General features: G+C 43.2%; 1 long non-coding RNA gene across 1 annotated transcript; it reads right to left on the reverse strand.

The window, feature by feature from the left end:
• Nucleotides 1-1,359: 1,359 nt before the first annotated feature.
• Nucleotides 1,360-5,993, reverse strand: LOC115154363 (uncharacterized). The gene is made up of 3 exons (XR_003867876.1): nucleotides 3,047-5,993; nucleotides 2,509-2,543; nucleotides 1,360-2,234 (listed from the first exon to the last, which is right to left on the reverse strand). It is a non-coding gene; the product is annotated as an uncharacterized LOC115154363 (long non-coding RNA).
• Nucleotides 5,994-7,603: the final 1,610 nt, after the last annotated feature.

Below are 7,603 nucleotides of genomic sequence, written 5' to 3' on the forward strand. Positions count from 1 at the left end.
CCCATTTCCCTGCCATTTATACCCCCTTATCCATTAATGCAACTATCACCTAGGTTGTCTTTTAGGGAATTAGGCTTGGGCCTTTTGTTCAGAACATGAACCATGATGTGTCAAGGCATCACTAAAAAGCATTTCAATGCATCGTCATATATGTCAATCTACATCCAGTCTCTCCAGCACAAGCGCTTGGTGTAACAAAACACTGCTATAGCCTACAGTAAGTATCTGAACCCTACAGTCTGCCTGTCTGATATTGTGTGTACAGTACTGCTGTTGTGTCTTGTCTCTAGTAACACTGACTGGGTGTACAGTAGGCCTCGGTGAGTCGGTGAAGGAATGAGACATCTGTATATCCAACTATTCTGCTCCTACAAGCTGCTGCTCACAGCGCATGGCAAGAGCACATCAAATGCGCTCACACACATACAAGCCTTGTCCATCATCATTGTTATGTGAGCTGAGTTGCAGTTTCTTTTCTTCTGCAAAATAAAAATGACTCTAAAGGCTCTGTGTCTATGGCTTTGGTGCAAATGAGGCACACAAAGGTCTTTGTTTGATAAAGCCTATTTCTCCAATTGTGTGTGTTTCTAGCTATTTAAAGAGTAATTGTCTTTGGTTGATGATCCCAGGGACCAAATGTGTGGGGTGCGGTAGGCCTGGGGGTTTAGAATATAGTTTCAATTTGATTTGTCAACATGAACTCCATTGAATTATGATATGCAAAGTCAAAGGTAAAATGTTCATACAACATTGCAGTTGAAGTCTATGAATAGACCAGGTGTTGGTACTGTTAATGTACTTTGAATGTGTTTGCTTGTGAGCACGTGCACACACACACACACTTATCCCTCTGACAGTTGTTTGATTTGGTTGAGTAAAATGTATTTTTCAAGTGTAATTTGTAAGCCCCCGCACCTCTCTGATTCAGAGGGGTTGGGTTAAATGCGGAAGACACATTTCAGTTGAAGGCATTCAGTTGTACAACTGGCTAGGCATCCCCCTTTCCTAACAGTGAGAAGCTTGTGTTTGGCCATATGCGGTTGATGTCTTGTTTTTTATGTGAGATCCCTTGGGGGCAAAACTATAAGAGAACAGTCAGCAGATTCTGATAACATGTACAAGCAGGGTGTTTGTTTTACTCATCAGAAATCAAAGTGGCCTTTGTGTGTAGCAGGATTTGATTCCCCAGCCTGCTAGTTCAGGAGGGTCTTTTGAGTTCAGAACAACATTTCGGAGCTGTGGTTCAACTGATTTTCCAGCGATAGAAAAACAGACTGCAGAAGTGCTCTGTTAACTCTCTCTCACCCACCACGAGCAAAGGAATTAAAGAGTCCACCATCCTCAGTGGAGAGCCAGGGAGGAGAATTCAAATGGAAATGGTTTATCAAAGAAATTAAACAATTATTCATAAAAATTAATCAACAGCCTGAAGAACAAGAACTGTATAATGTCGTTAATGTTACCTGCATACTTTGTGAGGTAGATGAATTATAACAAACTGCGTCAGAACTTTTAGAGTAGGATACATTTTGAGATTTCATGTTATTCATGAATGATTTGATTAATTGGTTACCTCACGATGTGACATGTTCATGACACATTGAAGCGGTAGCCTATAAATGTAAACATAGGTTTGCCTTTTTTGTCTTGTAATACATACAAGGCCTTTGTCTTGTATGTATAGGAATACTATACCAAGGCAAATGAACTGTACAACTTTGTATAAAGAGGGCCCTAAATGACTGAATAGCGTCTTCTGAGTATCTTAGAACATCTGGACTATATGCATGCTATTAACAATTACAAATTTAGGACGCAATACAGTATAATAATAATCCATCTAAAGGACATTTATGACCATGGCTTCACATTATTACTGATGTTAAAATTCTTATCTTTCACCTCAGTAACAACACAATTCTCATTGAGTGTGTGATCTGTAAGACATTGTTAAATATGAAGAGTAATAGAGATGATGCTAGCAGCAGGCTCTGGTGGACTGGCTAAGCTCTGTGCTTTGTTCCCAGATTGCAGGGTTAACGATTTTCCGTCCTGGGTGGCGGGGGAGGAGCGTAGAGAGTGAGTGTTCCGAGCGATCCGAGTTGGAGAATTAGGATGCAGCTCCCGTCGTCAAAGCCGAGGAGCTGTCTGCTGCCTTCCCAGCAGCCCCTGGGCCAATGATGGATGATATATGCAGTGTGGCCCCAGTGCTCCCCAAGCACAGTCTGGCTATGCTACACACACACACACACACACACACACACACACACACACACACACACACACACACACACACACACACACACACACACACACACACACACACACACACACACACACACACACACACACACACACACACACACAGTGAACCTAGAATATTTGTTGCTAATTCACCTCCACCAACCAATGCCTACTCAACCAATACATGAGCAGGGAATAAAAACTTTACTAGAGAAGTGGAAATCAAAATTGTTATAACACTATGTGGGGTTTCTTATATATCACCTGGGTTGAACTTATCCTGTAGGCTGTAGGGATCCCTAGAAATAAAAGACAGACGTGTAATATTCATCAGTTTATTTTCACACTTTTTATTTGTAATGACATTTTACACTATTTGCATTCCATAATTTGCTTTCTTTACAACAATATTCAAATATATATATTTTTTAAAGATTAATGTTTTATTGAATAACATAATAAAATACAAATATTTGAGGAAATCTTATGCACGCATCTCAAGAAACATTACATTATCACTATATAGTCATAAAAGCTCTTGCAAAACAAAAACATTAGCCTAACTCATATGTTATTGCTTTTTGGATACATGATGTGCACTTGAACCTATTGTATCTGGTCGGGTGTTTAAGCATTAATATGTGTGTATGTGTATGTGTATGTGTGTGGGCCTGGACAGTGTACGGAGTGTGAGGGGTCAGGCGGTGCCTCACCCCCAAAGCACCTTGGGACATCTAGCTTCCCTTCCGCCTTTCTCTTGTCCTCCTCCCTCCCTCTCTCTGCCTGTTCTCATTACCCTTACCTGCTGTCTTGCTCTCCTCTCATTTACTCTGTAGACCTGACTCTCCTCCTGCAGTCAGTTTAGCCCCAACCCAGTGGCCCTGTCGCCTGGGGAACAGTCACTGCATTCCAATGATGAGGGGAGACGAAAAGAGAGCGCCCTGCTCCGTCTGAGGAACGGCCTCCCTTCTGCCACCCCCTCCCCTACACCTCCGCTACCTCCTCCTCCTCTTTGCTCTGGGGGAAGAGAGAGGGAGGCAGAGAGAGAAAAAGAGAGTGAGCGGGAAATAGAAAAAGAGAAACAATAAAAAATAGAAAGAGGGAGAGAGAGAAAAAGGGGGGAGGGATATACACCAGTGTTTGAAGTGACTACAGTGGGACAGGACAGACTGAAAGGTTGTATGGTGTCTCCCTCTGCACAGTGGGAATCTAGATCTACAGAGCAGTGCTACCAGCTAGCCCCAAACGACTCTGGCTAATTACCCTGCTCCAGGCTATCTGTCTGTCAGGTAGAGAAGCAGCCAGCACGCCTGACATTTCTACTGACTCATGGCGAGCCAATGCGCCATGTGGACCAAAACAGGAAGAAAGTTAAATGAAAACACGGAGACTAATTTCTCCAAATGTAACAGATTTGGAGATGGCAGACCTCAGTGTTACAGTGACTGTGATTTGGTCTTACCTGTGAGTGAGCAGACACATAGAGAGAAGGGGGGGCAATTAGTGACAGCAGAAAAATTACAAGGAAAAAAGGATGTTAATCATGTTAACAATGACAAGAGGAGAAACATTTCAGGACCATTCCGGGGATGCATATATCTGAGTCACACAAACATTCAAGCATAGTAATTCACATCATAACCACTCAGTGTGAAATATGACTACACAGATTGTGTCCATGTGACCACCTATGCATTGGTTGGGCAGTGCAGTGCACTCGAGGACACACAAAAAATGTCCTCTGTCATGATCGCTTTCAGCAGTGACACAAGGGAGCCAGTATGCAGTATTTGAGTGTGTGTGTAAATGTGTTTGTGCAGGTCTGTGTGCAGTTTCTGTGACTCGGTCTACAGTCTCTGACTGGGCATGTCCTTGCCAGGTAAAAGATACATTCATTAATTGGTCCAAGTAGCTGTTGGCCAACCAACCAATGGGTTAAAAGCATTTGCCTGTGGCGACACAGCCAGGCCAGCTGTAGGTCACATTCAAGTCCCAGCCAGTTGAAACCCAACCTGCAAGACAGATCCTAATTATCCCAGCCAGTTGCGGTTCAATAACTCCAGCAAGCTGGCAGCAAGATACCACGTTTCCGTGGCAACGACTCAGACGAAGTGATTTGCAGATCAGAGTGAGACGGGAGGTAACCGTGGATGTGGGGAGGAGGGAGGGAGGAACGGGGGAATGGAGAGGGGGTGGAAGAGGGAGGGAGTAGTACTCAGCTAGAACACCATCATGGGCCGTTAGAATGCACGTACACAGATAGAATACACATGACACGCACATAGACATGCACTCACACATGCAGTACACATACAAACAAACACACACATACTTAGGCACACACAAAGTGCATACCAGTGGACATGCTAATGGTCATGCACTGTTCAGTGTCTCTATACTCCATTCCCATACCTACGGTTGAAACGATGTCTCAGGTCAGGAAGAGGTAGATACTGTCCTTCCACTGTTCAACTTACTGCAGTGGAGTGTATCCCTGGGCATTGCTGCCCTGAGCATAAAAGGGAAAACTTGGTCCTGTATATTTTGGTGCCATGGTTATGGTTGTATTGTCTAAAGCAGAGTTTCCTAAACTCGGTCCTGGGTCCTCCCTGGGTGCACATTGGGTTTTTTGCCCTAGCACTACACAGCTGATTCAAATAATCAAAGCTTGATAATGAGTTGACTATCTGAATAATCTGTGTAGTGCCAGGGAAAACCCCAATATGTGCACCCCTTGGAGGCCCGAGGACTGAGTATGGGAAACACTGGTGTAAAGGGCTGCACGTATATTGTCTAAATCAGGGTTTTCGAACCATCTCCTTATTTTTAGTTTTAACCCTAAACTGGCACACCTGATTCAATTAGTTAAAGGATTAATGATTAGTTGAATAATTGAAACAGGTGTGCCAGTTTAGGGTTAAAACCAAAATGCGAAACGTCTGGGAGGCAGGAGAGGGTTGGGAAACCCTGGTCTAAAGCACTACATTCCCCTAAATTGGATTAAAATAGAAAATTAGATTTGAATTTGGATGTTTTTTTCGGGGAACGAAAGTTGTCATTTGTGTGATTTTGTGTGTTTTCAGGTGACTGTCTGGCCTCCTGCTGCAGTGTCTGGAAACACAGACATCGTCAGCCCCCCACCACCACCACGCACTCACACACCTGCTGCTCCCCCATGTACCGGAGATGAGAGATCTGCTGAGCTGCAACTCACAAGGCACAACAATGCCTGACAACCAATGGTAGAAAACAAAACCCCCAAAATCCCTTTAAATCCATCAGATTTCTGTGTCAACTCTGTCCATTTGAAATGTGCGAGCCGGCCTTTAATCTGCCCTTATTACATTTTATCACACACAAATGTGAAGCGCTGAGCATCACACACACACACACACAGGCGGACTTGGACAAAAATTCTGCTCTGGCATTTCAGCCACACCAGCCCACATCACCGTAACTTACACACAAAGGCAGTAATGCTACTGACACATAACATAGCTAGCTATTGTACAGCATCTCAACTTTTACTGTACCAGTGACCCTGAAACATGGTCCTTTTTTAACCAGCTCATGTTTAAGACAAATACAATGTGCTAAGCCTAGCATCACTGGGACCAGAAGACCCGGGGACCACACTGCCTGTGCTGGGCCCAGCAACATCCTAGGGTAACACTCTATTTTAAGTGTCCATAATAAACTAATTTATAAGGTATTTCTAAGGCATTTACAAACCATTTACTCACCATTTATTAATCCTTAATACCACATATATATATAACACACACATATATATATATATATATATATATATATATATATATATACACACTACAGTTCGAAAGTTTGGGTCACTTAGAAATGCCCTTGTTTTTGAAAGAAAGGATTTTTTTGTCCATTAAAATAACATCAAATTGATCAGAAATACAGTGTAGACATTGTTAATGTTGTAAATGGAAACAGCTGATGATTTTATGGAATATCTACATAGGTGTACAGAGGCCTATTATCAGCAACCATCACTCCTGTGTTCCAATGGCACGTTGTGTTAGCTAATCCAAGTTTATCATTTTAAAAAGGCTAATTGATCATTAGAAAACTGTTTTGCAATTATGTTAGCACAGCTGAAAACCGTAGTTCTGTTTAAAGAAGCAATACAACTGGCCTTCTTTAGACTAGCTGAGTATCTGGAGCATCAGCATTTGTGGGTTCGATTACAGGCTCAAAATGGCTAGAAACAAAGTACTTTCTTCTGAAACTCGTCAGTCTATTCTTGTTCTGGGAAATGAAGGCTATTCCATGTGAGAAATTGTCAAGGAACTGAAGATGTCGTACAACGCTGTGTCCTACTCCCTTCACAAAACAGCGCAAACTGTCTCTAACCAGAATAGAAAGAGGAGTGGGAGGCCCCGTTGTACAACTGAGCAAGAGGACAAGTACATTAGAGTGTCAGGTTTGAGAAACAGACGCCTCACAAGTCCTCAACTGGCAGCTTCATTAAATGGTACCCGCAAAACACCAGTCTCAACATCAACAGTGAACAGGCGACTCTGGGATGCTGGCCTTCTAGGCAGAGTTGCAAAGAAAAAGCCATACCTCAGACTGGCCAATAAACAGAAAAAATTAAGACGGGCAAAAGAACACAGACACTGGACAGAGGAACTCTGCCTAGAAGGCCAGCATCCCGGAGTTGCCTCTTCACTGTTGACGTTGAGACTGGTGTATTGGACAGATGTGTATGGCGTCATGTGGGCAAGTGGTTTGCTGACGTCAACGTTTATGAACAGAATGCCCCATGGTGGCGGAGGGGTTAGGGTATGGGCAGGCATAAGCTATTGACAACAAACACAATTGTATTTTATCGATGGCAATTTGAATGCACAGCAATACCGTGATGAGATCCTGAGGCACATTGTCATGCCATTCATCCACCGCCATCACCTCATGTTTCAGCATGATAATGAACGGCCTCATGTTGCAAGGATCTGTAGACAATTCATGGAAGCTGAAAATGTCCCAGTTCTTCCATGGCCTGCCTACTCACCATATATGTCACCCATTGAGCATGTTTGGGATGCTCTGGATTGATGTGTACAACAGCGTGTTCCAGTTCCCTCCAATGTCCAGCAACTTAGCACATGCATTGAAGAGGAATGGGACAACCTCCCACAATCAACACCCTGATTAATTCTAGGCGAAGTAGATGTGTCGCGCTGCATGAGGCAAATGGTGGTCCCACCAGATACTGACTGGTTTTCTGATCCACGCCCTACATTTTTTTAAGGTATCTGTGGCCAACAGATGCATATCTTTATTCCCAGTCATGTGAAATCCATAGATTAGGGCCTATTGAATTTATTTC

The sequence above is a fragment of the Salmo trutta genome, chromosome 19, assembly GCF_901001165.1.
Source record: "Salmo trutta chromosome 19, fSalTru1.1, whole genome shotgun sequence".
Taxonomy (NCBI): domain Eukaryota; kingdom Metazoa; phylum Chordata; class Actinopteri; order Salmoniformes; family Salmonidae; genus Salmo; species Salmo trutta.